The sequence below is a fragment of the Schistocerca nitens genome, unplaced genomic scaffold, assembly GCF_023898315.1.
Source record: "Schistocerca nitens isolate TAMUIC-IGC-003100 unplaced genomic scaffold, iqSchNite1.1 HiC_scaffold_385, whole genome shotgun sequence".
Classification (NCBI taxonomy): domain Eukaryota; kingdom Metazoa; phylum Arthropoda; class Insecta; order Orthoptera; family Acrididae; genus Schistocerca; species Schistocerca nitens.
Window position 1 is genome coordinate 912,524 of NW_026045919.1, and position 26,291 is coordinate 938,814.

Sequence of the window (26,291 nt, forward strand, 5' to 3'; positions counted from 1 at the left end):
CGTAACGGCTAATGTGCTGGCAATGGAAACACTAGAGAAAAGAGTGAGGCCACGCCGCTTTCTGCCATCGGATTGCTTCTAAAGATGTCACTTTCACTTGTCGGAAGACGATATTGCCACAGGCAGTCGTGGCCGAGTGGTTAAGGCGTCTGACTTGAAATCAGATTCCCTCTGGGAGCGTAGGTTCGAGTCCTGCCGACTGCGAAAATTTTCTCGCTCTCAGAAGAAGGACGTTCAGCTGCATCCTAGCGGTTGCGTCTCCACTAAACACGTGGATCGCCAGCAATGTGCAGGGTGCAGCGCTACAGTCGCGCCCAGAAGCCACAGCTCATCTCCTCGTCTCACAGCCGTCCACCAGGTGTCAGTGCAAGTGTCACCTCTCTGGGCAGTGCAGATGTGTCCATTTTAGCTTGCAGACGATGACGTGTAGCAATTTATGAGCTAGCGCAAGTCAAATGTTTTACCGTGTGTATCTGCTAGATGCTGCCTCTCACACGCTGGAGAGGCTCACTGCTTCTTGTGTCTCGTTCTTTGCACACGAGTTGCACGTGGCATCGATATAGCACAGGTTTTCTAGCGTCAGCGAAGTCAATATTACATGAATCGAGTCGAAGTGTTTGCTTGTTACGATGATGGAAGCAGAAGAAATGTGTGTGGTACTTCACTGCATCTGCTGCTCGCCTTTCAGCGTCCCTGTGTCTTATCAGATGAAGATGACTGTGAAATTGGCGACGGGGCAGAGGTCAACGAAGACGTGCAAAACAGAGACGTTCAACGTCAGCCGAAATAGCTCAGTTGGGAGAGCGTTAGACTGAAGATCTAAAGGTCCCTGGTTCGATCCCGGGTTTCGGCATGCATTCGTTTTGAAGCTGACGCCAATGGAATTGCTCTGAGTTTGTGATAATGTAACTACCGCCGAGAACAAAAATGACTCCCTCCTGTAGCTGTTCTGGTTGTCCAGTGCATGCCATAAGAGGAACACAGTAGGCAAATGCCTGGGAAGCAAGAAAATAAAAAAAGTCCTACCTATTGCGTTCCCTTTTTTGTGTCAGGACGTGAAGAACGTCTCCAACGGAACCGTGAAATGAGCGAAAACGTGGGAAACATTGCATTCGAAATGCTTGTGAATTTTCCAGTTGCCCAGTGAGTGTCGACAGAACACGTAAATCCTCTGCTCCAACGTATGAGACGTAACGATTGCTGCAATTTGTTCTTGCGTCATGTGTCAGCATTCTTCGATAGTCTGTTACGAGCTTAGCACGATAAGTTTGTAGACAGCATCCAGGCGACGTTTTATTAGTTACAGCTCCATGCAGCGAGTGCACAACAGTAAAGGACATGAGTCAATGTGCAGTTGTGTATCGTGGAAGGTTTACAAACGTCTTGTGAGCCCGGATAGCTCAGTCGGTAGAGCATTAGGCTTTTAACCTAAGGGTCCAGGGTTCAAGTCCCTGTCCGGGCGGAAATTTTAATACTTTGGTAGTGATTCGTCTAGTAGAGGTGGAAACACTACGGAAAAGAATGCAACTACGCCGTTTCCTGACACCACAGTGCTTTAAACGGTAGCAGTTGCATGTGTCGGCAGAACTCGCGCTACCGGCAGTCGTGGCCGAGTGGTTAAGGCGTCTGACTCGAAATCAGATTCCCTCTGGGAGCGTAGGTTCGAGTCCTACCGGCTGCGTGCGATTTTGCGTAAAGAGCAGCAAATATTTTCACACACGTGAACGCGGATGCAAACCAATGACGCCACTCTCAACAAGACGAAAATTTAAGAATACTGAGTTTCGCAACGGCCGCTGCTTCCTGTGGCTACCGGTTCACCTCGCACTGACGCTGGGACTGCAGAAAGCCGTCGCAGGCCCACGAGTGCGCTCCCGTCATTTTCTCGCGCCGACGCCGAGTTTGTGAGTACACAGATGTGCTTGGAAGTGTTGGACAGAGCGAACATTCATTTCTTTTTAAGAATCGTAATTCAGTCATTCGAGTGCGGCAAAAGCAATGGTGCAGCGTTTCTTTTGTTAAGATCTCGCAGCTACTTGCAAGTATGTCCACCGCTTAAGACGACAGAAAAGCAGCGTCAGCGGTGCGTCAGTGGGAAGTCGGTGAAGTCGCCATTGGAGCCATAAGCCAGTAATTACGACATGTGAATCACTCGCACACCACGCAGCTGTACGGTAGCTCAGTCGGTAGAGCGTTAGGTTTTCAACCAAAGGGTGTTGGGTTCAAGCCCCTGTCTGGGCGAAAATTAATACACTTTCGTAACGGCTAATGTGCTGGCAATGGAAACACTAGAGAAAAGAGTGAGGCCACGCCGCTTTCTGCCATCGGATTGCCTCTAAAGATGTCACTTTCACTTGTCGGAAGACGATATTGCCACAGGCAGTCGTGGCCGAGTGGTTAAGGCGTCTGACTTGAAATCAGATTCCCTCTGGGAGCGTAGGTTCGAGTCCTGCCGACTGCGAAAATTTTCTCGCTCTCAGAAGAAGGACGTTCAGCTGCATCCTAGCGGTTGCGTCTCCACTAAACACGTGGATCGCCAGCAATGTGCAGGGTGCAGCGCTACAGTCGCGCCCAGAAGCCACAGCTCATCTCCTCGTCTCACAGCCGTCCACCAGGTGTCAGTGCAAGTGTCACCTCTCTGGGCAGTGCAGATGTGTCCATTTTAGCTTGCAGACGATGACGTGTAGCAATTTATGAGCTAGCGCAAGTCAAATGTTTTACCGTGTGTATCTGCTAGATGCTGCCTCTCACACGCTGGAGAGGCTCACTGCTTCTTGTGTCTCGTTCTTTGCACACGAGTTGCACGTGGCATCGATATAGCACAGGTTTTCTAGCGTCAGCGAAGTCAATATTACATGAATCGAGTCGAAGTGTTTGCTTGTTACGATGATGGAAGCAGAAGAAATGTGTGTGGTACTTCACTGCATCTGCTGCTCGCCTTTCAGCGTCCCTGTGTCTTATCAGATGAAGATGACTGTGAAATTGGCGACGGGGCAGAGGTCAACGAAGACGTGCAAAACAGAGACGTTCAACGTCAGCCGAAATAGCTCAGTTGGGAGAGCGTTAGACTGAAGATCTAAAGGTCCCTGGTTCGATCCCGGGTTTCGGCATGCATTCGTTTTGAAGCTGACGCCAATGGAATTGCTCTGAGTTTGTGATAATGTAACTACCGCCGAGAACAAAAATGACTCCCTCCTGTAGCTGTTCTGGTTGTCCAGTGCATGCCATAAGAGGAACACAGTAGGCAAATGCCTGGGAAGCAAGAAAATAAAAAAAGTCCTACCTATTGCGTTCCCTTTTTTGTGTCAGGACGTGAAGAACGTCTCCAACGGAACCGTGAAATGAGCGAAAACGTGGGAAACATTGCATTCGAAATGCTTGTGAATTTTCCAGTTGCCCAGTGAGTGTCGACAGAACACGTAAATCCTCTGCTCCAACGTATGAGACGTAACGATTGCTGCAATTTGTTCTTGCGTCATGTGTCAGCATTCTTCGATAGTCTGTTACGAGCTTAGCACGATAAGTTTGTAGACAGCATCCAGGCGACGTTTTATTAGTTACAGCTCCATGCAGCGAGTGCACAACAGTAAAGGACATGAGTCAATGTGCAGTTGTGTATCGTGGAAGGTTTACAAACGTCTTGTGAGCCCGGATAGCTCAGTCGGTAGAGCATTAGGCTTTTAACCTAAGGGTCCAGGGTTCAAGTCCCTGTCCGGGCGGAAATTTTAATACTTTGGTAGTGATTCGTCTAGTAGAGGTGGAAACACTACGGAAAAGAATGCAACTACGCCGTTTCCTGACACCACAGTGCTTTAAACGGTAGCAGTTGCATGTGTCGGCAGAACTCGCGCTACCGGCAGTCGTGGCCGAGTGGTTAAGGCGTCTGACTCGAAATCAGATTCCCTCTGGGAGCGTAGGTTCGAGTCCTACCGGCTGCGTGCGATTTTGCGTAAAGAGCAGCAAATATTTTCACACACGTGAACGCGGATGCAAACCAATGACGCCACTCTCAACAAGACGAAAATTTAAGAATACTGAGTTTCGCAACGGCCGCTGCTTCCTGTGGCTACCGGTTCACCTCGCACTGACGCTGGGACTGCAGAAAGCCGTCGCAGGCCCACGAGTGCGCTCCCGTCATTTTCTCGCGCCGACGCCGAGTTTGTGAGTACACAGATGTGCTTGGAAGTGTTGGACAGAGCGAACATTCATTTCTTTTTAAGAATCGTAATTCAGTCATTCGAGTGCGGCAAAAGCAATGGTGCAGCGTTTCTTTTGTTAAGATCTCGCAGCTACTTGCAAGTATGTCCACCGCTTAAGACGACAGAAAAGCAGCGTCAGCGGTGCGTCAGTGGGAAGTCGGTGAAGTCGCCATTGGAGCCATAAGCCAGTAATTACGACATGTGAATCACTCGCACACCACGCAGCTGTACGGTAGCTCAGTCGGTAGAGCGTTAGGTTTTCAACCAAAGGGTGTTGGGTTCAAGCCCCTGTCTGGGCGAAAATTAATACACTTTCGTAACGGCTAATGTGCTGGCAATGGAAACACTAGAGAAAAGAGTGAGGCCACGCCGCTTTCTGCCATCGGATTGCTTCTAAAGATGTCACTTTCACTTGTCGGAAGACGATATTGCCACAGGCAGTCGTGGCCGAGTGGTTAAGGCGTCTGACTTGAAATCAGATTCCCTCTGGGAGCGTAGGTTCGAGTCCTGCCGACTGCGAAAATTTTCTCGCTCTCAGAAGAAGGACGTTCAGCTGCATCCTAGCGGTTGCGTCTCCACTAAACACGTGGATCGCCAGCAATGTGCAGGGTGCAGCGCTACAGTCGCGCCCAGAAGCCACAGCTCATCTCCTCGTCTCACAGCCGTCCACCAGGTGTCAGTGCAAGTGTCACCTCTCTGGGCAGTGCAGATGTGTCCATTTTAGCTTGCAGACGATGACGTGTAGCAATTTATGAGCTAGCGCAAGTCAAATGTTTTACCGTGTGTATCTGCTAGATGCTGCCTCTCACACGCTGGAGAGGCTCACTGCTTCTTGTGTCTCGTTCTTTGCACACGAGTTGCACGTGGCATCGATATAGCACAGGTTTTCTAGCGTCAGCGAAGTCAATATTACATGAATCGAGTCGAAGTGTTTGCTTGTTACGATGATGGAAGCAGAAGAAATGTGTGTGGTACTTCACTGCATCTGCTGCTCGCCTTTCAGCGTCCCTGTGTCTTATCAGATGAAGATGACTGTGAAATTGGCGACGGGGCAGAGGTCAACGAAGACGTGCAAAACAGAGACGTTCAACGTCAGCCGAAATAGCTCAGTTGGGAGAGCGTTAGACTGAAGATCTAAAGGTCCCTGGTTCGATCCCGGGTTTCGGCATGCATTCGTTTTGAAGCTGACGCCAATGGAATTGCTCTGAGTTTGTGATAATGTAACTACCGCCGAGAACAAAAATGACTCCCTCCTGTAGCTGTTCTGGTTGTCCAGTGCATGCCATAAGAGGAACACAGTAGGCAAATGCCTGGGAAGCAAGAAAATAAAAAAAGTCCTACCTATTGCGTTCCCTTTTTTGTGTCAGGACGTGAAGAACGTCTCCAACGGAACCGTGAAATGAGCGAAAACGTGGGAAACATTGCATTCGAAATGCTTGTGAATTTTCCAGTTGCCCAGTGAGTGTCGACAGAACACGTAAATCCTCTGCTCCAACGTATGAGACGTAACGATTGCTGCAATTTGTTCTTGCGTCATGTGTCAGCATTCTTCGATAGTCTGTTACGAGCTTAGCACGATAAGTTTGTAGACAGCATCCAGGCGACGTTTTATTAGTTACAGCTCCATGCAGCGAGTGCACAACAGTAAAGGACATGAGTCAATGTGCAGTTGTGTATCGTGGAAGGTTTACAAACGTCTTGTGAGCCCGGATAGCTCAGTCGGTAGAGCATTAGGCTTTTAACCTAAGGGTCCAGGGTTCAAGTCCCTGTCCGGGCGGAAATTTTAATACTTTGGTAGTGATTCGTCTAGTAGAGGTGGAAACACTACGGAAAAGAATGCAACTACGCCGTTTCCTGACACCACAGTGCTTTAAACGGTAGCAGTTGCATGTGTCGGCAGAACTCGCGCTACCGGCAGTCGTGGCCGAGTGGTTAAGGCGTCTGACTCGAAATCAGATTCCCTCTGGGAGCGTAGGTTCGAGTCCTACCGGCTGCGTGCGATTTTGCGTAAAGAGCAGCAAATATTTTCACACACGTGAACGCGGATGCAAACCAATGACGCCACTCTCAACAAGACGAAAATTTAAGAATACTGAGTTTCGCAACGGCCGCTGCTTCCTGTGGCTACCGGTTCACCTCGCACTGACGCTGGGACTGCAGAAAGCCGTCGCAGGCCCACGAGTGCGCTCCCGTCATTTTCTCGCGCCGACGCCGAGTTTGTGAGTACACAGATGTGCTTGGAAGTGTTGGACAGAGCGAACATTCATTTCTTTTTAAGAATCGTAATTCAGTCATTCGAGTGCGGCAAAAGCAATGGTGCAGCGTTTCTTTTGTTAAGATCTCGCAGCTACTTGCAAGTATGTCCACCGCTTAAGACGACAGAAAAGCAGCGTCAGCGGTGCGTCAGTGGGAAGTCGGTGAAGTCGCCATTGGAGCCATAAGCCAGTAATTACGACATGTGAATCACTCGCACACCACGCAGCTGTACGGTAGCTCAGTCGGTAGAGCGTTAGGTTTTCAACCAAAGGGTGTTGGGTTCAAGCCCCTGTCTGGGCGAAAATTAATACACTTTCGTAACGGCTAATGTGCTGGCAATGGAAACACTAGAGAAAAGAGTGAGGCCACGCCGCTTTCTGCCATCGGATTGCTTCTAAAGATGTCACTTTCACTTGTCGGAAGACGATATTGCCACAGGCAGTCGTGGCCGAGTGGTTAAGGCGTCTGACTTGAAATCAGATTCCCTCTGGGAGCGTAGGTTCGAGTCCTGCCGACTGCGAAAATTTTCTCGCTCTCAGAAGAAGGACGTTCAGCTGCATCCTAGCGGTTGCGTCTCCACTAAACACGTGGATCGCCAGCAATGTGCAGGGTGCAGCGCTACAGTCGCGCCCAGAAGCCACAGCTCATCTCCTCGTCTCACAGCCGTCCACCAGGTGTCAGTGCAAGTGTCACCTCTCTGGGCAGTGCAGATGTGTCCATTTTAGCTTGCAGACGATGACGTGTAGCAATTTATGAGCTAGCGCAAGTCAAATGTTTTACCGTGTGTATCTGCTAGATGCTGCCTCTCACACGCTGGAGAGGCTCACTGCTTCTTGTGTCTCGTTCTTTGCACACGAGTTGCACGTGGCATCGATATAGCACAGGTTTTCTAGCGTCAGCGAAGTCAATATTACATGAATCGAGTCGAAGTGTTTGCTTGTTACGATGATGGAAGCAGAAGAAATGTGTGTGGTACTTCACTGCATCTGCTGCTCGCCTTTCAGCGTCCCTGTGTCTTATCAGATGAAGATGACTGTGAAATTGGCGACGGGGCAGAGGTCAACGAAGACGTGCAAAACAGAGACGTTCAACGTCAGCCGAAATAGCTCAGTTGGGAGAGCGTTAGACTGAAGATCTAAAGGTCCCTGGTTCGATCCCGGGTTTCGGCATGCATTCGTTTTGAAGCTGACGCCAATGGAATTGCTCTGAGTTTGTGATAATGTAACTACCGCCGAGAACAAAAATGACTCCCTCCTGTAGCTGTTCTGGTTGTCCAGTGCATGCCATAAGAGGAACACAGTAGGCAAATGCCTGGGAAGCAAGAAAATAAAAAAAGTCCTACCTATTGCGTTCCCTTTTTTGTGTCAGGACGTGAAGAACGTCTCCAACGGAACCGTGAAATGAGCGAAAACGTGGGAAACATTGCATTCGAAATGCTTGTGAATTTTCCAGTTGCCCAGTGAGTGTCGACAGAACACGTAAATCCTCTGCTCCAACGTATGAGACGTAACGATTGCTGCAATTTGTTCTTGCGTCATGTGTCAGCATTCTTCGATAGTCTGTTACGAGCTTAGCACGATAAGTTTGTAGACAGCATCCAGGCGACGTTTTATTAGTTACAGCTCCATGCAGCGAGTGCACAACAGTAAAGGACATGAGTCAATGTGCAGTTGTGTATCGTGGAAGGTTTACAAACGTCTTGTGAGCCCGGATAGCTCAGTCGGTAGAGCATTAGGCTTTTAACCTAAGGGTCCAGGGTTCAAGTCCCTGTCCGGGCGGAAATTTTAATACTTTGGTAGTGATTCGTCTAGTAGAGGTGGAAACACTACGGAAAAGAATGCAACTACGCCGTTTCCTGACACCACAGTGCTTTAAACGGTAGCAGTTGCATGTGTCGGCAGAACTCGCGCTACCGGCAGTCGTGGCCGAGTGGTTAAGGCGTCTGACTCGAAATCAGATTCCCTCTGGGAGCGTAGGTTCGAGTCCTACCGGCTGCGTGCGATTTTGCGTAAAGAGCAGCAAATATTTTCACACACGTGAACGCGGATGCAAACCAATGACGCCACTCTCAACAAGACGAAAATTTAAGAATACTGAGTTTCGCAACGGCCGCTGCTTCCTGTGGCTACCGGTTCACCTCGCACTGACGCTGGGACTGCAGAAAGCCGTCGCAGGCCCACGAGTGCGCTCCCGTCATTTTCTCGCGCCGACGCCGAGTTTGTGAGTACACAGATGTGCTTGGAAGTGTTGGACAGAGCGAACATTCATTTCTTTTTAAGAATCGTAATTCAGTCATTCGAGTGCGGCAAAAGCAATGGTGCAGCGTTTCTTTTGTTAAGATCTCGCAGCTACTTGCAAGTATGTCCACCGCTTAAGACGACAGAAAAGCAGCGTCAGCGGTGCGTCAGTGGGAAGTCGGTGAAGTCGCCATTGGAGCCATAAGCCAGTAATTACGACATGTGAATCACTCGCACACCACGCAGCTGTACGGTAGCTCAGTCGGTAGAGCGTTAGGTTTTCAACCAAAGGGTGTTGGGTTCAAGCCCCTGTCTGGGCGAAAATTAATACACTTTCGTAACGGCTAATGTGCTGGCAATGGAAACACTAGAGAAAAGAGTGAGGCCACGCCGCTTTCTGCCATCGGATTGCTTCTAAAGATGTCACTTTCACTTGTCGGAAGACGATATTGCCACAGGCAGTCGTGGCCGAGTGGTTAAGGCGTCTGACTTGAAATCAGATTCCCTCTGGGAGCGTAGGTTCGAGTCCTGCCGACTGCGAAAATTTTCTCGCTCTCAGAAGAAGGACGTTCAGCTGCATCCTAGCGGTTGCGTCTCCACTAAACACGTGGATCGCCAGCAATGTGCAGGGTGCAGCGCTACAGTCGCGCCCAGAAGCCACAGCTCATCTCCTCGTCTCACAGCCGTCCACCAGGTGTCAGTGCAAGTGTCACCTCTCTGGGCAGTGCAGATGTGTCCAGTTTAGCTTGCAGACGATGACGTGTAGCAATTTATGAGCTAGCGCAAGTCAAATGTTTTACCGTGTGTATCTGCTAGATGCTGCCTCTCACACGCTGGAGAGGCTCACTGCTTCTTGTGTCTCGTTCTTTGCACACGAGTTGCACGTGGCATCGATATAGCACAGGTTTTCTAGCGTCAGCGAAGTCAATATTACATGAATCGAGTCGAAGTGTTTGCTTGTTACGATGATGGAAGCAGAAGAAATGTGTGTGGTACTTCACTGCATCTGCTGCTCGCCTTTCAGCGTCCCTGTGTCTTATCAGATGAAGATGACTGTGAAATTGGCGACGGGGCAGAGGTCAACGAAGACGTGCAAAACAGAGACGTTCAACGTCAGCCGAAATAGCTCAGTTGGGAGAGCGTTAGACTGAAGATCTAAAGGTCCCTGGTTCGATCCCGGGTTTCGGCATGCATTCGTTTTGAAGCTGACGCCAATGGAATTGCTCTGAGTTTGTGATAATGTAACTACCGCCGAGAACAAAAATGACTCCCTCCTGTAGCTGTTCTGGTTGTCCAGTGCATGCCATAAGAGGAACACAGTAGGCAAATGCCTGGGAAGCAAGAAAATAAAAAAAGTCCTACCTATTGCGTTCCCTTTTTTGTGTCAGGACGTGAAGAACGTCTCCAACGGAACCGTGAAATGAGCGAAAACGTGGGAAACATTGCATTCGAAATGCTTGTGAATTTTCCAGTTGCCCAGTGAGTGTCGACAGAACACGTAAATCCTCTGCTCCAACGTATGAGACGTAACGATTGCTGCAATTTGTTCTTGCGTCATGTGTCAGCATTCTTCGATAGTCTGTTACGAGCTTAGCACGATAAGTTTGTAGACAGCATCCAGGCGACGTTTTATTAGTTACAGCTCCATGCAGCGAGTGCACAACAGTAAAGGACATGAGTCAATGTGCAGTTGTGTATCGTGGAAGGTTTACAAACGTCTTGTGAGCCCGGATAGCTCAGTCGGTAGAGCATTAGGCTTTTAACCTAAGGGTCCAGGGTTCAAGTCCCTGTCCGGGCGGAAATTTTAATACTTTGGTAGTGATTCGTCTAGTAGAGGTGGAAACACTACGGAAAAGAATGCAACTACGCCGTTTCCTGACACCACAGTGCTTTAAACGGTAGCAGTTGCATGTGTCGGCAGAACTCGCGCTACCGGCAGTCGTGGCCGAGTGGTTAAGGCGTCTGACTCGAAATCAGATTCCCTCTGGGAGCGTAGGTTCGAGTCCTACCGGCTGCGTGCGATTTTGCGTAAAGAGCAGCAAATATTTTCACACACGTGAACGCGGATGCAAACCAATGACGCCACTCTCAACAAGACGAAAATTTAAGAATACTGAGTTTCGCAACGGCCGCTGCTTCCTGTGGCTACCGGTTCACCTCGCACTGACGCTGGGACTGCAGAAAGCCGTCGCAGGCCCACGAGTGCGCTCCCGTCATTTTCTCGCGCCGACGCCGAGTTTGTGAGTACACAGATGTGCTTGGAAGTGTTGGACAGAGCGAACATTCATTTCTTTTTAAGAATCGTAATTCAGTCATTCGAGTGCGGCAAAAGCAATGGTGCAGCGTTTCTTTTGTTAAGATCTCGCAGCTACTTGCAAGTATGTCCACCGCTTAAGACGACAGAAAAGCAGCGTCAGCGGTGCGTCAGTGGGAAGTCGGTGAAGTCGCCATTGGAGCCATAAGCCAGTAATTACGACATGTGAATCACTCGCACACCACGCAGCTGTACGGTAGCTCAGTCGGTAGAGCGTTAGGTTTTCAACCAAAGGGTGTTGGGTTCAAGCCCCTGTCTGGGCGAAAATTAATACACTTTCGTAACGGCTAATGTGCTGGCAATGGAAACACTAGAGAAAAGAGTGAGGCCACGCCGCTTTCTGCCATCGGATTGCTTCTAAAGATGTCACTTTCACTTGTCGGAAGACGATATTGCCACAGGCAGTCGTGGCCGAGTGGTTAAGGCGTCTGACTTGAAATCAGATTCCCTCTGGGAGCGTAGGTTCGAGTCCTGCCGACTGCGAAAATTTTCTCGCTCTCAGAAGAAGGACGTTCAGCTGCATCCTAGCGGTTGCGTCTCCACTAAACACGTGGATCGCCAGCAATGTGCAGGGTGCAGCGCTACAGTCGCGCCCAGAAGCCACAGCTCATCTCCTCGTCTCACAGCCGTCCACCAGGTGTCAGTGCAAGTGTCACCTCTCTGGGCAGTGCAGATGTGTCCATTTTAGCTTGCAGACGATGACGTGTAGCAATTTATGAGCTAGCGCAAGTCAAATGTTTTACCGTGTGTATCTGCTAGATGCTGCCTCTCACACGCTGGAGAGGCTCACTGCTTCTTGTGTCTCGTTCTTTGCACACGAGTTGCACGTGGCATCGATATAGCACAGGTTTTCTAGCGTCAGCGAAGTCAATATTACATGAATCGAGTCGAAGTGTTTGCTTGTTACGATGATGGAAGCAGAAGAAATGTGTGTGGTACTTCACTGCATCTGCTGCTCGCCTTTCAGCGTCCCTGTGTCTTATCAGATGAAGATGACTGTGAAATTGGCGACGGGGCAGAGGTCAACGAAGACGTGCAAAACAGAGACGTTCAACGTCAGCCGAAATAGCTCAGTTGGGAGAGCGTTAGACTGAAGATCTAAAGGTCCCTGGTTCGATCCCGGGTTTCGGCATGCATTCGTTTTGAAGCTGACGCCAATGGAATTGCTCTGAGTTTGTGATAATGTAACTACCGCCGAGAACAAAAATGACTCCCTCCTGTAGCTGTTCTGGTTGTCCAGTGCATGCCATAAGAGGAACACAGTAGGCAAATGCCTGGGAAGCAAGAAAATAAAAAAAGTCCTACCTATTGCGTTCCCTTTTTTGTGTCAGGACGTGAAGAACGTCTCCAACGGAACCGTGAAATGAGCGAAAACGTGGGAAACATTGCATTCGAAATGCTTGTGAATTTTCCAGTTGCCCAGTGAGTGTCGACAGAACACGTAAATCCTCTGCTCCAACGTATGAGACGTAACGATTGCTGCAATTTGTTCTTGCGTCATGTGTCAGCATTCTTCGATAGTCTGTTACGAGCTTAGCACGATAAGTTTGTAGACAGCATCCAGGCGACGTTTTATTAGTTACAGCTCCATGCAGCGAGTGCACAACAGTAAAGGACATGAGTCAATGTGCAGTTGTGTATCGTGGAAGGTTTACAAACGTCTTGTGAGCCCGGATAGCTCAGTCGGTAGAGCATTAGGCTTTTAACCTAAGGGTCCAGGGTTCAAGTCCCTGTCCGGGCGGAAATTTTAATACTTTGGTAGTGATTCGTCTAGTAGAGGTGGAAACACTACGGAAAAGAATGCAACTACGCCGTTTCCTGACACCACAGTGCTTTAAACGGTAGCAGTTGCATGTGTCGGCAGAACTCGCGCTACCGGCAGTCGTGGCCGAGTGGTTAAGGCGTCTGACTCGAAATCAGATTCCCTCTGGGAGCGTAGGTTCGAGTCCTACCGGCTGCGTGCGATTTTGCGTAAAGAGCAGCAAATATTTTCACACACGTGAACGCGGATGCAAACCAATGACGCCACTCTCAACAAGACGAAAATTTAAGAATACTGAGTTTCGCAACGGCCGCTGCTTCCTGTGGCTACCGGTTCACCTCGCACTGACGCTGGGACTGCAGAAAGCCGTCGCAGGCCCACGAGTGCGCTCCCGTCATTTTCTCGCGCCGACGCCGAGTTTGTGAGTACACAGATGTGCTTGGAAGTGTTGGACAGAGCGAACATTCATTTCTTTTTAAGAATCGTAATTCAGTCATTCGAGTGCGGCAAAAGCAATGGTGCAGCGTTTCTTTTGTTAAGATCTCGCAGCTACTTGCAAGTATGTCCACCGCTTAAGACGACAGAAAAGCAGCGTCAGCGGTGCGTCAGTGGGAAGTCGGTGAAGTCGCCATTGGAGCCATAAGCCAGTAATTACGACATGTGAATCACTCGCACACCACGCAGCTGTACGGTAGCTCAGTCGGTAGAGCGTTAGGTTTTCAACCAAAGGGTGTTGGGTTCAAGCCCCTGTCTGGGCGAAAATTAATACACTTTCGTAACGGCTAATGTGCTGGCAATGGAAACACTAGAGAAAAGAGTGAGGCCACGCCGCTTTCTGCCATCGGATTGCTTCTAAAGATGTCACTTTCACTTGTCGGAAGACGATATTGCCACAGGCAGTCGTGGCCGAGTGGTTAAGGCGTCTGACTTGAAATCAGATTCCCTCTGGGAGCGTAGGTTCGAGTCCTGCCGACTGCGAAAATTTTCTCGCTCTCAGAAGAAGGACGTTCAGCTGCATCCTAGCGGTTGCGTCTCCACTAAACACGTGGATCGCCAGCAATGTGCAGGGTGCAGCGCTACAGTCGCGCCCAGAAGCCACAGCTCATCTCCTCGTCTCACAGCCGTCCACCAGGTGTCAGTGCAAGTGTCACCTCTCTGGGCAGTGCAGATGTGTCCAGTTTAGCTTGCAGACGATGACGTGTAGCAATTTATGAGCTAGCGCAAGTCAAATGTTTTACCGTGTGTATCTGCTAGATGCTGCCTCTCACACGCTGGAGAGGCTCACTGCTTCTTGTGTCTCGTTCTTTGCACACGAGTTGCACGTGGCATCGATATAGCACAGGTTTTCTAGCGTCAGCGAAGTCAATATTACATGAATCGAGTCGAAGTGTTTGCTTGTTACGATGATGGAAGCAGAAGAAATGTGTGTGGTACTTCACTGCATCTGCTGCTCGCCTTTCAGCGTCCCTGTGTCTTATCAGATGAAGATGACTGTGAAATTGGCGACGGGGCAGAGGTCAACGAAGACGTGCAAAACAGAGACGTTCAACGTCAGCCGAAATAGCTCAGTTGGGAGAGCGTTAGACTGAAGATCTAAAGGTCCCTGGTTCGATCCCGGGTTTCGGCATGCATTCGTTTTGAAGCTGACGCCAATGGAATTGCTCTGAGTTTGTGATAATGTAACTACCGCCGAGAACAAAAATGACTCCCTCCTGTAGCTGTTCTGGTTGTCCAGTGCATGCCATAAGAGGAACACAGTAGGCAAATGCCTGGGAAGCAAGAAAATAAAAAAAGTCCTACCTATTGCGTTCCCTTTTTTGTGTCAGGACGTGAAGAACGTCTCCAACGGAACCGTGAAATGAGCGAAAACGTGGGAAACATTGCATTCGAAATGCTTGTGAATTTTCCAGTTGCCCAGTGAGTGTCGACAGAACACGTAAATCCTCTGCTCCAACGTATGAGACGTAACGATTGCTGCAATTTGTTCTTGCGTCATGTGTCAGCATTCTTCGATAGTCTGTTACGAGCTTAGCACGATAAGTTTGTAGACAGCATCCAGGCGACGTTTTATTAGTTACAGCTCCATGCAGCGAGTGCACAACAGTAAAGGACATGAGTCAATGTGCAGTTGTGTATCGTGGAAGGTTTACAAACGTCTTGTGAGCCCGGATAGCTCAGTCGGTAGAGCATTAGGCTTTTAACCTAAGGGTCCAGGGTTCAAGTCCCTGTCCGGGCGGAAATTTTAATACTTTGGTAGTGATTCGTCTAGTAGAGGTGGAAACACTACGGAAAAGAATGCAACTACGCCGTTTCCTGACACCACAGTGCTTTAAACGGTAGCAGTTGCATGTGTCGGCAGAACTCGCGCTACCGGCAGTCGTGGCCGAGTGGTTAAGGCGTCTGACTCGAAATCAGATTCCCTCTGGGAGCGTAGGTTCGAGTCCTACCGGCTGCGTGCGATTTTGCGTAAAGAGCAGCAAATATTTTCACACACGTGAACGCGGATGCAAACCAATGACGCCACTCTCAACAAGACGAAAATTTAAGAATACTGAGTTTCGCAACGGCCGCTGCTTCCTGTGGCTACCGGTTCACCTCGCACTGACGCTGGGACTGCAGAAAGCCGTCGCAGGCCCACGAGTGCGCTCCCGTCATTTTCTCGCGCCGACGCCGAGTTTGTGAGTACACAGATGTGCTTGGAAGTGTTGGACAGAGCGAACATTCATTTCTTTTTAAGAATCGTAATTCAGTCATTCGAGTGCGGCAAAAGCAATGGTGCAGCGTTTCTTTTGTTAAGATCTCGCAGCTACTTGCAAGTATGTCCACCGCTTAAGACGACAGAAAAGCAGCGTCAGCGGTGCGTCAGTGGGAAGTCGGTGAAGTCGCCATTGGAGCCATAAGCCAGTAATTACGACATGTGAATCACTCGCACACCACGCAGCTGTACGGTAGCTCAGTCGGTAGAGCGTTAGGTTTTCAACCAAAGGGTGTTGGGTTCAAGCCCCTGTCTGGGCGAAAATTAATACACTTTCGTAACGGCTAATGTGCTGGCAATGGAAACACTAGAGAAAAGAGTGAGGCCACGCCGCTTTCTGCCATCGGATTGCTTCTAAAGATGTCACTTTCACTTGTCGGAAGACGATATTGCCACAGGCAGTCGTGGCCGAGTGGTTAAGGCGTCTGACTTGAAATCAGATTCCCTCTGGGAGCGTAGGTTCGAGTCCTGCCGACTGCGAAAATTTTCTCGCTCTCAGAAGAAGGACGTTCAGCTGCATCCTAGCGGTTGCGTCTCCACTAAACACGTGGATCGCCAGCAATGTGCAGGGTGCAGCGCTACAGTCGCGCCCAGAAGCCACAGCTCATCTCCTCGTCTCACAGCCGTCCACCAGGTGTCAGTGCAAGTGTCACCTCTCTGGGCAGTGCAGATGTGTCCAGTTTAGCTTGCAGACGATGACGTGTAGCAATTTATGAGCTAGCGCAAGTCAAATGTTTTACCGTGTGTATCTGCTAGATGCTGCCTCTCACACGCTGGAGAGGCTCACTGCTTCTTGTGTCTCGTTCTTTGCACACGAGTTGCACGTGGCATCGATATAGCACAGGTTTTCTAGCGTCAGCGAAGTCAATATTACATGAATCGAGTCGAAGTGTTTGCTTGTTACGATGATGGAAGCAGAAGAAATGTGTGTGGTACTTCACTGCATCTGCTGCTCGCCTTTCAGCGTCCCTGTGTCTTATCAGATGAAGATGACTGTGAAATTGGCGACGGGGCAGAGGTCAACGAAGACGTGCAAAACAGAGACGTTCAACGTCAGCCGAAATAGCTCAGTTGGGAGAGCGTTAGACTGAAGATCTAAAGGTCCCTGGTTCGATCCCGGGTTTCGGCATGCATTCGTTTTGAAGCTGACGCCAATGGAATTGCTCTGAGTTTGTGATAATGTAACTACCGCCGAGAACAAAAATGACTCCCTCCTGTAGCTGTTCTGGTTGTCCAGTGCATGCCATAAGAGGAACACAGTAGGCAAATGCCTGGGAAGCAAGAAAATAAAAAAAGTCCTACCTATTGCGTTCCCTTTTTTGTGTCAGGACGTGAAGAACGTCTCCAACGGAACCGTGAAATGAGCGAAAACGTGGGAAACATTGCATTCGAAATGCTTGTGAATTTTCCAGTTGCCCAGTGAGTGTCGACAGAACACGTAAATCCTCTGCTCCAACGTATGAGACGTAACGATTGCTGCAATTTGTTCTTGCGTCATGTGTCAGCATTCTTCGATAGTCTGTTACGAGCTTAGCACGATAAGTTTGTAGACAGCATCCAGGCGACGTTTTATTAGTTACAGCTCCATGCAGCGAGTGCACAACAGTAAAGGACATGAGTCAATGTGCAGTTGTGTATCGTGGAAGGTTTACAAACGTCTTGTGAGCCCGGATAGCTCAGTCGGTAGAGCATTAGGCTTTTAACCTAAGGGTCCAGGGTTCAAGTCCCTGTCCGGGCGGAAATTTTAATACTTTGGTAGTGATTCGTCTAGTAGAGGTGGAAACACTACGGAAAAGAATGCAACTACGCCGTTTCCTGACACCACAGTGCTTTAAACGGTAGCAGTTGCATGTGTCGGCAGAACTCGCGCTACCGGCAGTCGTGGCCGAGTGGTTAAGGCGTCTGACTCGAAATCAGATTCCCTCTGGGAGCGTAGGTTCGAGTCCTACCGGCTGCGTGCGATTTTGCGTAAAGAGCAGCAAATATTTTCACACACGTGAACGCGGATGCAAACCAATGACGCCACTCTCAACAAGACGAAAATTTAAGAATACTGAGTTTCGCAACGGCCGCTGCTTCCTGTGGCTACCGGTTCACCTCGCACTGACGCTGGGACTGCAGAAAGCCGTCGCAGGCCCACGAGTGCGCTCCCGTCATTTTCTCGCGCCGACGCCGAGTTTGTGAGTACACAGATGTGCTTGGAAGTGTTGGACAGAGCGAACATTCATTTCTTTTTAAGAATCGTAATTCAGTCATTCGAGTGCGGCAAAAGCAATGGTGCAGCGTTTCTTTTGTTAAGATCTCGCAGCTACTTGCAAGTATGTCCACCGCTTAAGACGACAGAAAAGCAGCGTCAGCGGTGCGTCAGTGGGAAGTCGGTGAAGTCGCCATTGGAGCCATAAGCCAGTAATTACGACATGTGAATCACTCGCACACCACGCAGCTGTACGGTAGCTCAGTCGGTAGAGCGTTAGGTTTTCAACCAAAGGGTGTTGGGTTCAAGCCCCTGTCTGGGCGAAAATTAATACACTTTCGTAACGGCTAATGTGCTGGCAATGGAAACACTAGAGAAAAGAGTGAGGCCACGCCGCTTTCTGCCATCGGATTGCTTCTAAAGATGTCACTTTCACTTGTCGGAAGACGATATTGCCACAGGCAGTCGTGGCCGAGTGGTTAAGGCGTCTGACTTGAAATCAGATTCCCTCTGGGAGCGTAGGTTCGAGTCCTGCCGACTGCGAAAATTTTCTCGCTCTCAGAAGAAGGACGTTCAGCTGCATCCTAGCGGTTGCGTCTCCACTAAACACGTGGATCGCCAGCAATGTGCAGGGTGCAGCGCTACAGTCGCGCCCAGAAGCCACAGCTCATCTCCTCGTCTCACAGCCGTCCACCAGGTGTCAGTGCAAGTGTCACCTCTCTGGGCAGTGCAGATGTGTCCAGTTTAGCTTGCAGACGATGACGTGTAGCAATTTATGAGCTAGCGCAAGTCAAATGTTTTACCGTGTGTATCTGCTAGATGCTGCCTCTCACACGCTGGAGAGGCTCACTGCTTCTTGTGTCTCGTTCTTTGCACACGAGTTGCACGTGGCATCGATATAGCACAGGTTTTCTAGCGTCAGCGAAGTCAATATTACATGAATCGAGTCGAAGTGTTTGCTTGTTACGATGATGGAAGCAGAAGAAATGTGTGTGGTACTTCACTGCATCTGCTGCTCGCCTTTCAGCGTCCCTGTGTCTTATCAGATGAAGATGACTGTGAAATTGGCGACGGGGCAGAGGTCAACGAAGACGTGCAAAACAGAGACGTTCAACGTCAGCCGAAATAGCTCAGTTGGGAGAGCGTTAGACTGAAGATCTAAAGGTCCCTGGTTCGATCCCGGGTTTCGGCATGCATTCGTTTTGAAGCTGACGCCAATGGAATTGCTCTGAGTTTGTGATAATGTAACTACCGCCGAGAACAAAAATGACTCCCTCCTGTAGCTGTTCTGGTTGTCCAGTGCATGCCATAAGAGGAACACAGTAGGCAAATGCCTGGGAAGCAAGAAAATAAAAAAAGTCCTACCTATTGCGTTCCCTTTTTTGTGTCAGGACGTGAAGAACGTCTCCAACGGAACCGTGAAATGAGCGAAAACGTGGGAAACATTGCATTCGAAATGCTTGTGAATTTTCCAGTTGCCCAGTGAGTGTCGACAGAACACGTAAATCCTCTGCTCCAACGTATGAGACGTAACGATTGCTGCAATTTGTTCTTGCGTCATGTGTCAGCATTCTTCGATAGTCTGTTACGAGCTTAGCACGATAAGTTTGTAGACAGCATCCAGGCGACGTTTTATTAGTTACAGCTCCATGCAGCGAGTGCACAACAGTAAAGGACATGAGTCAATGTGCAGTTGTGTATCGTGGAAGGTTTACAAACGTCTTGTGAGCCCGGATAGCTCAGTCGGTAGAGCATTAGGCTTTTAACCTAAGGGTCCAGGGTTCAAGTCCCTGTCCGGGCGGAAATTTTAATACTTTGGTAGTGATTCGTCTAGTAGAGGTGGAAACACTACGGAAAAGAATGCAACTACGCCGTTTCCTGACACCACAGTGCTTTAAACGGTAGCAGTTGCATGTGTCGGCAGAACTCGCGCTACCGGCAGTCGTGGCCGAGTGGTTAAGGCGTCTGACTCGAAATCAGATTCCCTCTGGGAGCGTAGGTTCGAGTCCTACCGGCTGCGTGCGATTTTGCGTAAAGAGCAGCAAATATTTTCACACACGTGAACGCGGATGCAAACCAATGACGCCACTCTCAACAAGACGAAAATTTAAGAATACTGAGTTTCGCAACGGCCGCTGCTTCCTGTGGCTACCGGTTCACCTCGCACTGACGCTGGGACTGCAGAAAGCCGTCGCAGGCCCACGAGTGCGCTCCCGTCATTTTCTCGCGCCGACGCCGAGTTTGTGAGTACACAGATGTGCTTGGAAGTGTTGGACAGAGCGAACATTCATTTCTTTTTAAGAATCGTAATTCAGTCATTCGAGTGCGGCAAAAGCAATGGTGCAGCGTTTCTTTTGTTAAGATCTCGCAGCTACTTGCAAGTATGTCCACCGCTTAAGACGACAGAAAAGCAGCGTCAGCGGTGCGTCAGTGGGAAGTCGGTGAAGTCGCCATTGGAGCCATAAGCCAGTAATTACGACATGTGAATCACTCGCACACCACGCAGCTGTACGGTAGCTCAGTCGGTAGAGCGTTAGGTTTTCAACCAAAGGGTGTTGGGTTCAAGCCCCTGTCTGGGCGAAAATTAATACACTTTCGTAACGGCTAATGTGCTGGCAATGGAAACACTAGAGAAAAGAGTGAGGCCACGCCGCTTTCTGCCATCGGATTGCTTCTAAAGATGTCACTTTCACTTGTCGGAAGACGATATTGCCACAGGCAGTCGTGGCCGAGTGGTTAAGGCGTCTGACTTGAAATCAGATTCCCTCTGGGAGCGTAGGTTCGAGTCCTGCCGACTGCGAAAATTTTCTCGCTCTCAGAAGAAGGACGTTCAGCTGCATCCTAGCGGTTGCGTCTCCACTAAACACGTGGATCGCCAGCAATGTGCAGGGTGCAGCGCTACAGTCGCGCCCAGAAGCCACAGCTCATCTCCTCGTCTCACAGCCGTCCACCAGGTGTCAGTGCAAGTGTCACCTCTCTGGGCAGTGCAGATGTGTCCATTTTAGCTTGCAGACGATGACGTGTAGCAATTTATGAGCTAGCGCAAGTCAAATGTTTTACCGTGTGTATCTGCTAGATGCTGCCTCTCACACGCTGGAGAGGCTCACTGCTTCTTGTGTCTCGTTCTTTGCACACGAGTTGCACGTGGCATCGATATAGCACAGGTTTTCTAGCGTCAGCGATGTCAATATTACATGAATCGAGTCGAAGTGTTTGCTTGTTACGATGATGGAAGCAGAAGAAATGTGTGTGGTACTTCACTGCATCTGCTGCTCGCCTTTCAGCGTCCCTGTGTCTTATCAGATGAAGATGACTGTGAAATTGGCGACGGGGCAGAGGTCAACGAAGACGTGCAAAACAGAGACGTTCAACGTCAGCCGAAATAGCTCAGTTGGGAGAGCGTTAGACTGAAGATCTAAAGGTCCCTGGTTCGATCCCGGGTTTCGGCATGCATTCGTTTTGAAGCTGACGCCAATGGAATTGCTCTGAGTTTGTGATAATGTAACTACCGCCGAGAACAAAAATGACTCCCTCCTGTAGCTGTTCTGGTTGTCCAGTGCATGCCATAAGAGGAACACAGTAGGCAAATGCCTGGGAAGCAAGAAAATAAAAAAAGTCCTACCTATTGCGTTCCCTTTTTTGTGTCAGGACGTGAAGAACGTCTCCAACGGAACCGTGAAATGAGCGAAAACGTGGGAAACATTGCATTCGAAATGCTTGTGAATTTTCCAGTTGCCCAGTGAGTGTCGACAGAACACGTAAATCCTCTGCTCCAACGTATGAGACGTAACGATTGCTGCAATTTGTTCTTGCGTCATGTGTCAGCATTCTTCGATAGTCTGTTACGAGCTTAGCACGATAAGTTTGTAGACAGCATCCAGGCGACGTTTTATTAGTTACAGCTCCATGCAGCGAGTGCACAACAGTAAAGGACATGAGTCAATGTGCAGTTGTGTATCGTGGAAGGTTTACAAACGTCTTGTGAGCCCGGATAGCTCAGTCGGTAGAGCATTAGGCTTTTAACCTAAGGGTCCAGGGTTCAAGTCCCTGTCCGGGCGGAAATTTTAATACTTTGGTAGTGATTCGTCTAGTAGAGGTGGAAACACTACGGAAAAGAATGCAACTACGCCGTTTCCTGACACCACAGTGCTTTAAACGGTAGCAGTTGCATGTGTCGGCAGAACTCGCGCTACCGGCAGTCGTGGCCGAGTGGTTAAGGCGTCTGACTCGAAATCAGATTCCCTCTGGGAGCGTAGGTTCGAGTCCTACCGGCTGCGTGCGATTTTGCGTAAAGAGCAGCAAATATTTTCACACACGTGAACGCGGATGCAAACCAATGACGCCACTCTCAACAAGACGAAAATTTAAGAATACTGAGTTTCGCAACGGCCGCTGCTTCCTGTGGCTACCGGTTCACCTCGCACTGACGCTGGGACTGCAGAAAGCCGTCGCAGGCCCACGAGTGCGCTCCCGTCATTTTCTCGCGCCGACGCCGAGTTTGTGAGTACACAGATGTGCTTGGAAGTGTTGGACAGAGCGAACATTCATTTCTTTTTAAGAATCGTAATTCAGTCATTCGAGTGCGGCAAAAGCAATGGTGCAGCGTTTCTTTTGTTAAGATCTCGCAGCTACTTGCAAGTATGTCCACCGCTTAAGACGACAGAAAAGCAGCGTCAGCGGTGCGTCAGTGGGAAGTCGGTGAAGTCGCCATTGGAGCCATAAGCCAGTAATTACGACATGTGAATCACTCGCACACCACGCAGCTGTACGGTAGCTCAGTCGGTAGAGCGTTAGGTTTTCAACCAAAGGGTGTTGGGTTCAAGCCCCTGTCTGGGCGAAAATTAATACACTTTCGTAACGGCTAATGTGCTGGCAATGGAAACACTAGAGAAAAGAGTGAGGCCACGCCGCTTTCTGCCATCGGATTGCTTCTAAAGATGTCACTTTCACTTGTCGGAAGACGATATTGCCACAGGCAGTCGTGGCCGAGTGGTTAAGGCGTCTGACTTGAAATCAGATTCCCTCTGGGAGCGTAGGTTCGAGTCCTGCCGACTGCGAAAATTTTCTCGCTCTCAGAAGAAGGACGTTCAGCTGCATCCTAGCGGTTGCGTCTCCACTAAACACGTGGATCGCCAGCAATGTGCAGGGTGCAGCGCTACAGTCGCGCCCAGAAGCCACAGCTCATCTCCTCGTCTCACAGCCGTCCACCAGGTGTCAGTGCAAGTGTCACCTCTCTGGGCAGTGCAGATGTGTCCATTTTAGCTTGCAGACGATGACGTGTAGCAATTTATGAGCTAGCGCAAGTCAAATGTTTTACCGTGTGTATCTGCTAGATGCTGCCTCTCACACGCTGGAGAGGCTCACTGCTTCTTGTGTCTCGTTCTTTGCACACGAGTTGCACGTGGCATCGATATAGCACAGGTTTTCTAGCGTCAGCGATGTCAATATTACATGAATCGAGTCGAAGTGTTTGCTTGTTACGATGATGGAAGCAGAAGAAATGTGTGTGGTACTTCACTGCATCTGCTGCTCGCCTTTCAGCGTCCCTGTGTCTTATCAGATGAAGATGACTGTGAAATTGGCGACGGGGCAGAGGTCAACGAAGACGTGCAAAACAGAGACGTTCAACGTCAGCCGAAATAGCTCAGTTGGGAGAGCGTTAGACTGAAGATCTAAAGGTCCCTGGTTCGATCCCGGGTTTCGGCATGCATTCGTTTTGAAGCTGACGCCAATGGAATTGCTCTGAGTTTGTGATAATGTAACTACCGCCGAGAACAAAAATGACTCCCTCCTGTAGCTGTTCTGGTTGTCCAGTGCATGCCATAAGAGGAACACAGTAGGCAAATGCCTGGGAAGCAAGAAAATAAAAAAAGTCCTACCTATTGCGTTCCCTTTTTTGTGTCAGGACGTGAAGAACGTCTCCAACGGAACCGTGAAATGAGCGAAAACGTGGGAAACATTGCATTCGAAATGCTTGTGAATTTTCCAGTTGCCCAGTGAGTGTCGACAGAACACGTAAATCCTCTGCTCCAACGTATGAGACGTAACGATTGCTGCAATTTGTTCTTGCGTCATGTGTCAGCATTCTTCGATAGTCTGTTACGAGCTTAGCACGATAAGTTTGTAGACAGCATCCAGGCGACGTTTTATTAGTTACAGCTCCATGCAGCGAGTGCACAACAGTAAAGGACATGAGTCAATGTGCAGTTGTGTATCGTGGAAGGTCTACAAACGTCTTGTGAGCCCGGATAGCTCAGTCGGTAGAGCATTAGGCTTTTAACCTAAGGGTCCAGGGTTCAAGTCCCTGTCCGGGCGGAAATTTTAATACTTTGGTAGTGATTCGTCTAGTAGAGGTGGAAACACTACGGAAAAGAATGCAACTACGCCGTTTCCTGACACCACAGTGCTTTAAACGGTAGCAGTTGCATGTGTCGGCAGAACTCGCGCTACCGGCAGTCGTGGCCGAGTGGTTAAGGCGTCTGACTCGAAATCAGATTCCCTCTGGGAGCGTAGGTTCGAGTCCTACCGGCTGCGTGCGATTTTGCGTAAAGAGCAGCAAATATTTTCACACACGTGAACGCGGATGCAAACCAATGACGCCACTCTCAACAAGACGAAAATTTAAGAATACTGAGTTTCGCAACGGCCGCTGCTTCCTGTGGCTACCGGTTCACCTCGCACTGACGCTGGGACTGCAGAAAGCCGTCGCAGGCCCACGAGTGCGCTCCCGTCATTTTCTCGCGCCGACGCCGAGTTTGTGAGTACACAGATGTGCTTGGAAGTGTTGGACAGAGCGAACATTCATTTCTTTTTAAGAATCGTAATTCAGTCATTCGAGTGCGGCAAAAGCAATGGTGCAGCGTTTCTTTTGTTAAGATCTCGCAGCTACTTGCAAGTATGTCCACCGCTTAAGACGACAGAAAAGCAGCGTCAGCGGTGCGTCAGTGGGAAGTCGGTGAAGTCGCCATTGGAGCCATAAGCCAGTAATTACGACATGTGAATCACTCGCACACCACGCAGCTGTACGGTAGCTCAGTCGGTAGAGCGTTAGGTTTTCAACCAAAGGGTGTTGGGTTCAAGCCCCTGTCTGGGCGAAAATTAATACACTTTCGTAACGGCTAATGTGCTGGCAATGGAAACACTAGAGAAAAGAGTGAGGCCACGCCGCTTTCTGCCATCGGATTGCTTCTAAAGATGTCACTTTCACTTGTCGGAAGACGATATTGCCACAGGCAGTCGTGGCCGAGTGGAACAGTTCCGCCGCGGCCGCGGCCGTGTGCAGACGTGCGGTTGTGGTCGCTTCGCCTGTGCTTAAGGGCGCACGCAGCTGTTGGTACTGTAAGTACTACTTCAAGAAAGTGATGGAAGATGAGTTGAGACGTTACACGCTACGATTTGGATTTCCGTATGGATTTGCTCGACCACAGGTTTACGAACTTGTTGACTGGTTTTACGATCGATTGGGACTGCGAGATGACGAAGTTCTTGGGTTTTCGTATGATTTTCTTGCGAACGCTGTTTATGTAAAATTGATTAGTGACGATCCTTGTGTTCGTATTATGACCCTCACGGAAGGCACAGCGGATTTTGTGAATTCTAAAGGCGAAATTTGTAAAGTATCCGTTAGTCATGCTGGACTAGGGCTACGAACCGTCCGTATATTTAATCTGCCTTTCGAAGTTAGCTTCGATAGAATTCGGCAAGCTTTGTCTCCCTACGGTAGTGTCTTGCAAATTCATGCCGAGCAATGGAGGGGTTACAAACATTTCAATGTTGATAACGGCGTTCGGAATGCGAAAATTGATTTGACGAAGCACATCCCGTCCAACATTTTGGTGCAGGGTTTTCGGGCGCTGGTGATGTACGAAGGACAACCGCGAACTTGCGTAATTTGTGGTTCTACGGACCATTTAATATCTGCTTGTCCCCGTGTCCGGGCGGGTCGTCGAGGAATACAACATCGTCTTACACCTCTCGATGGGCACGATGGCAATCGGTTGTCTTACGCGCAGACATTGATGGAGTCGCCTACGACACACCCGACGCTCCACCAACCGGCTGCGGTGACCCCAGACGCCGGTGCGGTCATTGTAAACAACTCTGCGGCGACCCCCGAATGTCCCGTTCGTAGTGATGTCGCCGATATCGACAGCCACGCTGTACACCTGCAGGTTTCCCCGACTGTCGGCCTTCGTGCCGACCATGCAGGACCGACTCCCGTCCCTACTCCAACTACGTCCGTCGAGCTGAAGCAGTTGTCGGATGGTGGCGACAGGTCGCGCGTTTCTTGCCCCCCTGACGTGGCACCCCCCACACCCCTCCCTCTCGGCGGTGACCTATCTGAGGAAGGCTCTACACACAGTCTCTTGACGGACGTCCAAACCGTTTCTGACGGCGACGCACCTCCCCCGAGAACCGGGAAATCTAAGCGGTCGGCACGAAAGCAGAGTGAGGAGGAGATCCGCACTCTGGAAAAGAAATTGCAGCGCACTATAAAGCAGATCCGAAAAGACGGCAGTGAACGCGGCGGCACAGATGAAATGGGTTCCGTCGCGCGCCACGTGGGGGAGGTCG

The 26,291-nt window shown here is 49.7% G+C and overlaps 44 non-coding genes across 44 annotated transcripts; all 44 read left to right on the top strand.

Annotated features, from left to right (window-relative positions):
* The first annotated feature begins 122 nt into the window (after window positions 1–122).
* Window positions 123–204, top strand: Trnas-uga (transfer RNA serine (anticodon UGA)). Its single transcript has one exon. It is a non-coding gene; the product is annotated as a tRNA-Ser (tRNA).
* Window positions 205–780: 576 nt separating this feature from the next.
* Trnaf-gaa (transfer RNA phenylalanine (anticodon GAA)) lies at window positions 781–853 on the top strand. The gene has a single exon. It is a non-coding gene; the product is annotated as a tRNA-Phe (tRNA).
* Window positions 854–1,389: 536 nt separating this feature from the next.
* Window positions 1,390–1,462, top strand: Trnak-uuu (transfer RNA lysine (anticodon UUU)). Its single transcript has one exon. It is a non-coding gene; the product is annotated as a tRNA-Lys (tRNA).
* A 137-nt stretch (window positions 1,463–1,599) lies between these two features.
* Window positions 1,600–1,681, top strand: Trnas-cga (transfer RNA serine (anticodon CGA)). The gene has a single exon. It is a non-coding gene; the product is annotated as a tRNA-Ser (tRNA).
* Window positions 1,682–2,379: 698 nt separating this feature from the next.
* Trnas-uga (transfer RNA serine (anticodon UGA)) lies at window positions 2,380–2,461 on the top strand. The gene has a single exon. It is a non-coding gene; the product is annotated as a tRNA-Ser (tRNA).
* Window positions 2,462–3,037: 576 nt separating this feature from the next.
* Trnaf-gaa (transfer RNA phenylalanine (anticodon GAA)) lies at window positions 3,038–3,110 on the top strand. Its single transcript has one exon. It is a non-coding gene; the product is annotated as a tRNA-Phe (tRNA).
* A 536-nt stretch (window positions 3,111–3,646) lies between these two features.
* Trnak-uuu (transfer RNA lysine (anticodon UUU)) lies at window positions 3,647–3,719 on the top strand. Its single transcript has one exon. It is a non-coding gene; the product is annotated as a tRNA-Lys (tRNA).
* Window positions 3,720–3,856: 137 nt separating this feature from the next.
* On the top strand, window positions 3,857–3,938 carry Trnas-cga (transfer RNA serine (anticodon CGA)). Its single transcript has one exon. It is a non-coding gene; the product is annotated as a tRNA-Ser (tRNA).
* Window positions 3,939–4,636: 698 nt separating this feature from the next.
* Window positions 4,637–4,718, top strand: Trnas-uga (transfer RNA serine (anticodon UGA)). The gene has a single exon. It is a non-coding gene; the product is annotated as a tRNA-Ser (tRNA).
* Window positions 4,719–5,294: 576 nt separating this feature from the next.
* Trnaf-gaa (transfer RNA phenylalanine (anticodon GAA)) lies at window positions 5,295–5,367 on the top strand. Its single transcript has one exon. It is a non-coding gene; the product is annotated as a tRNA-Phe (tRNA).
* Window positions 5,368–5,903: 536 nt separating this feature from the next.
* Trnak-uuu (transfer RNA lysine (anticodon UUU)) lies at window positions 5,904–5,976 on the top strand. The gene has a single exon. It is a non-coding gene; the product is annotated as a tRNA-Lys (tRNA).
* Window positions 5,977–6,113: 137 nt separating this feature from the next.
* Window positions 6,114–6,195, top strand: Trnas-cga (transfer RNA serine (anticodon CGA)). The gene has a single exon. It is a non-coding gene; the product is annotated as a tRNA-Ser (tRNA).
* Window positions 6,196–6,893: 698 nt separating this feature from the next.
* Window positions 6,894–6,975, top strand: Trnas-uga (transfer RNA serine (anticodon UGA)). Its single transcript has one exon. It is a non-coding gene; the product is annotated as a tRNA-Ser (tRNA).
* A 576-nt stretch (window positions 6,976–7,551) lies between these two features.
* Trnaf-gaa (transfer RNA phenylalanine (anticodon GAA)) lies at window positions 7,552–7,624 on the top strand. Its single transcript has one exon. It is a non-coding gene; the product is annotated as a tRNA-Phe (tRNA).
* Window positions 7,625–8,160: 536 nt separating this feature from the next.
* Window positions 8,161–8,233, top strand: Trnak-uuu (transfer RNA lysine (anticodon UUU)). Its single transcript has one exon. It is a non-coding gene; the product is annotated as a tRNA-Lys (tRNA).
* A 137-nt stretch (window positions 8,234–8,370) lies between these two features.
* On the top strand, window positions 8,371–8,452 carry Trnas-cga (transfer RNA serine (anticodon CGA)). The gene has a single exon. It is a non-coding gene; the product is annotated as a tRNA-Ser (tRNA).
* Window positions 8,453–9,150: 698 nt separating this feature from the next.
* Window positions 9,151–9,232, top strand: Trnas-uga (transfer RNA serine (anticodon UGA)). The gene has a single exon. It is a non-coding gene; the product is annotated as a tRNA-Ser (tRNA).
* Window positions 9,233–9,808: 576 nt separating this feature from the next.
* On the top strand, window positions 9,809–9,881 carry Trnaf-gaa (transfer RNA phenylalanine (anticodon GAA)). Its single transcript has one exon. It is a non-coding gene; the product is annotated as a tRNA-Phe (tRNA).
* Window positions 9,882–10,417: 536 nt separating this feature from the next.
* Trnak-uuu (transfer RNA lysine (anticodon UUU)) lies at window positions 10,418–10,490 on the top strand. The gene has a single exon. It is a non-coding gene; the product is annotated as a tRNA-Lys (tRNA).
* A 137-nt stretch (window positions 10,491–10,627) lies between these two features.
* On the top strand, window positions 10,628–10,709 carry Trnas-cga (transfer RNA serine (anticodon CGA)). Its single transcript has one exon. It is a non-coding gene; the product is annotated as a tRNA-Ser (tRNA).
* A 698-nt stretch (window positions 10,710–11,407) lies between these two features.
* On the top strand, window positions 11,408–11,489 carry Trnas-uga (transfer RNA serine (anticodon UGA)). The gene has a single exon. It is a non-coding gene; the product is annotated as a tRNA-Ser (tRNA).
* Window positions 11,490–12,065: 576 nt separating this feature from the next.
* Window positions 12,066–12,138, top strand: Trnaf-gaa (transfer RNA phenylalanine (anticodon GAA)). The gene has a single exon. It is a non-coding gene; the product is annotated as a tRNA-Phe (tRNA).
* Window positions 12,139–12,674: 536 nt separating this feature from the next.
* On the top strand, window positions 12,675–12,747 carry Trnak-uuu (transfer RNA lysine (anticodon UUU)). The gene has a single exon. It is a non-coding gene; the product is annotated as a tRNA-Lys (tRNA).
* A 137-nt stretch (window positions 12,748–12,884) lies between these two features.
* Window positions 12,885–12,966, top strand: Trnas-cga (transfer RNA serine (anticodon CGA)). The gene has a single exon. It is a non-coding gene; the product is annotated as a tRNA-Ser (tRNA).
* Window positions 12,967–13,664: 698 nt separating this feature from the next.
* Window positions 13,665–13,746, top strand: Trnas-uga (transfer RNA serine (anticodon UGA)). Its single transcript has one exon. It is a non-coding gene; the product is annotated as a tRNA-Ser (tRNA).
* Window positions 13,747–14,322: 576 nt separating this feature from the next.
* On the top strand, window positions 14,323–14,395 carry Trnaf-gaa (transfer RNA phenylalanine (anticodon GAA)). Its single transcript has one exon. It is a non-coding gene; the product is annotated as a tRNA-Phe (tRNA).
* Window positions 14,396–14,931: 536 nt separating this feature from the next.
* Window positions 14,932–15,004, top strand: Trnak-uuu (transfer RNA lysine (anticodon UUU)). The gene has a single exon. It is a non-coding gene; the product is annotated as a tRNA-Lys (tRNA).
* A 137-nt stretch (window positions 15,005–15,141) lies between these two features.
* Window positions 15,142–15,223, top strand: Trnas-cga (transfer RNA serine (anticodon CGA)). The gene has a single exon. It is a non-coding gene; the product is annotated as a tRNA-Ser (tRNA).
* Window positions 15,224–15,921: 698 nt separating this feature from the next.
* Window positions 15,922–16,003, top strand: Trnas-uga (transfer RNA serine (anticodon UGA)). The gene has a single exon. It is a non-coding gene; the product is annotated as a tRNA-Ser (tRNA).
* A 576-nt stretch (window positions 16,004–16,579) lies between these two features.
* On the top strand, window positions 16,580–16,652 carry Trnaf-gaa (transfer RNA phenylalanine (anticodon GAA)). Its single transcript has one exon. It is a non-coding gene; the product is annotated as a tRNA-Phe (tRNA).
* Window positions 16,653–17,188: 536 nt separating this feature from the next.
* Window positions 17,189–17,261, top strand: Trnak-uuu (transfer RNA lysine (anticodon UUU)). The gene has a single exon. It is a non-coding gene; the product is annotated as a tRNA-Lys (tRNA).
* A 137-nt stretch (window positions 17,262–17,398) lies between these two features.
* Trnas-cga (transfer RNA serine (anticodon CGA)) lies at window positions 17,399–17,480 on the top strand. The gene has a single exon. It is a non-coding gene; the product is annotated as a tRNA-Ser (tRNA).
* A 698-nt stretch (window positions 17,481–18,178) lies between these two features.
* Trnas-uga (transfer RNA serine (anticodon UGA)) lies at window positions 18,179–18,260 on the top strand. The gene has a single exon. It is a non-coding gene; the product is annotated as a tRNA-Ser (tRNA).
* A 576-nt stretch (window positions 18,261–18,836) lies between these two features.
* Window positions 18,837–18,909, top strand: Trnaf-gaa (transfer RNA phenylalanine (anticodon GAA)). The gene has a single exon. It is a non-coding gene; the product is annotated as a tRNA-Phe (tRNA).
* Window positions 18,910–19,445: 536 nt separating this feature from the next.
* Window positions 19,446–19,518, top strand: Trnak-uuu (transfer RNA lysine (anticodon UUU)). The gene has a single exon. It is a non-coding gene; the product is annotated as a tRNA-Lys (tRNA).
* A 137-nt stretch (window positions 19,519–19,655) lies between these two features.
* Window positions 19,656–19,737, top strand: Trnas-cga (transfer RNA serine (anticodon CGA)). Its single transcript has one exon. It is a non-coding gene; the product is annotated as a tRNA-Ser (tRNA).
* Window positions 19,738–20,435: 698 nt separating this feature from the next.
* Trnas-uga (transfer RNA serine (anticodon UGA)) lies at window positions 20,436–20,517 on the top strand. Its single transcript has one exon. It is a non-coding gene; the product is annotated as a tRNA-Ser (tRNA).
* A 576-nt stretch (window positions 20,518–21,093) lies between these two features.
* On the top strand, window positions 21,094–21,166 carry Trnaf-gaa (transfer RNA phenylalanine (anticodon GAA)). Its single transcript has one exon. It is a non-coding gene; the product is annotated as a tRNA-Phe (tRNA).
* Window positions 21,167–21,702: 536 nt separating this feature from the next.
* On the top strand, window positions 21,703–21,775 carry Trnak-uuu (transfer RNA lysine (anticodon UUU)). Its single transcript has one exon. It is a non-coding gene; the product is annotated as a tRNA-Lys (tRNA).
* A 137-nt stretch (window positions 21,776–21,912) lies between these two features.
* On the top strand, window positions 21,913–21,994 carry Trnas-cga (transfer RNA serine (anticodon CGA)). The gene has a single exon. It is a non-coding gene; the product is annotated as a tRNA-Ser (tRNA).
* Window positions 21,995–22,692: 698 nt separating this feature from the next.
* On the top strand, window positions 22,693–22,774 carry Trnas-uga (transfer RNA serine (anticodon UGA)). The gene has a single exon. It is a non-coding gene; the product is annotated as a tRNA-Ser (tRNA).
* A 576-nt stretch (window positions 22,775–23,350) lies between these two features.
* Trnaf-gaa (transfer RNA phenylalanine (anticodon GAA)) lies at window positions 23,351–23,423 on the top strand. The gene has a single exon. It is a non-coding gene; the product is annotated as a tRNA-Phe (tRNA).
* Window positions 23,424–23,959: 536 nt separating this feature from the next.
* On the top strand, window positions 23,960–24,032 carry Trnak-uuu (transfer RNA lysine (anticodon UUU)). The gene has a single exon. It is a non-coding gene; the product is annotated as a tRNA-Lys (tRNA).
* Window positions 24,033–24,169: 137 nt separating this feature from the next.
* Trnas-cga (transfer RNA serine (anticodon CGA)) lies at window positions 24,170–24,251 on the top strand. The gene has a single exon. It is a non-coding gene; the product is annotated as a tRNA-Ser (tRNA).
* Window positions 24,252–26,291: the final 2,040 nt, after the last annotated feature.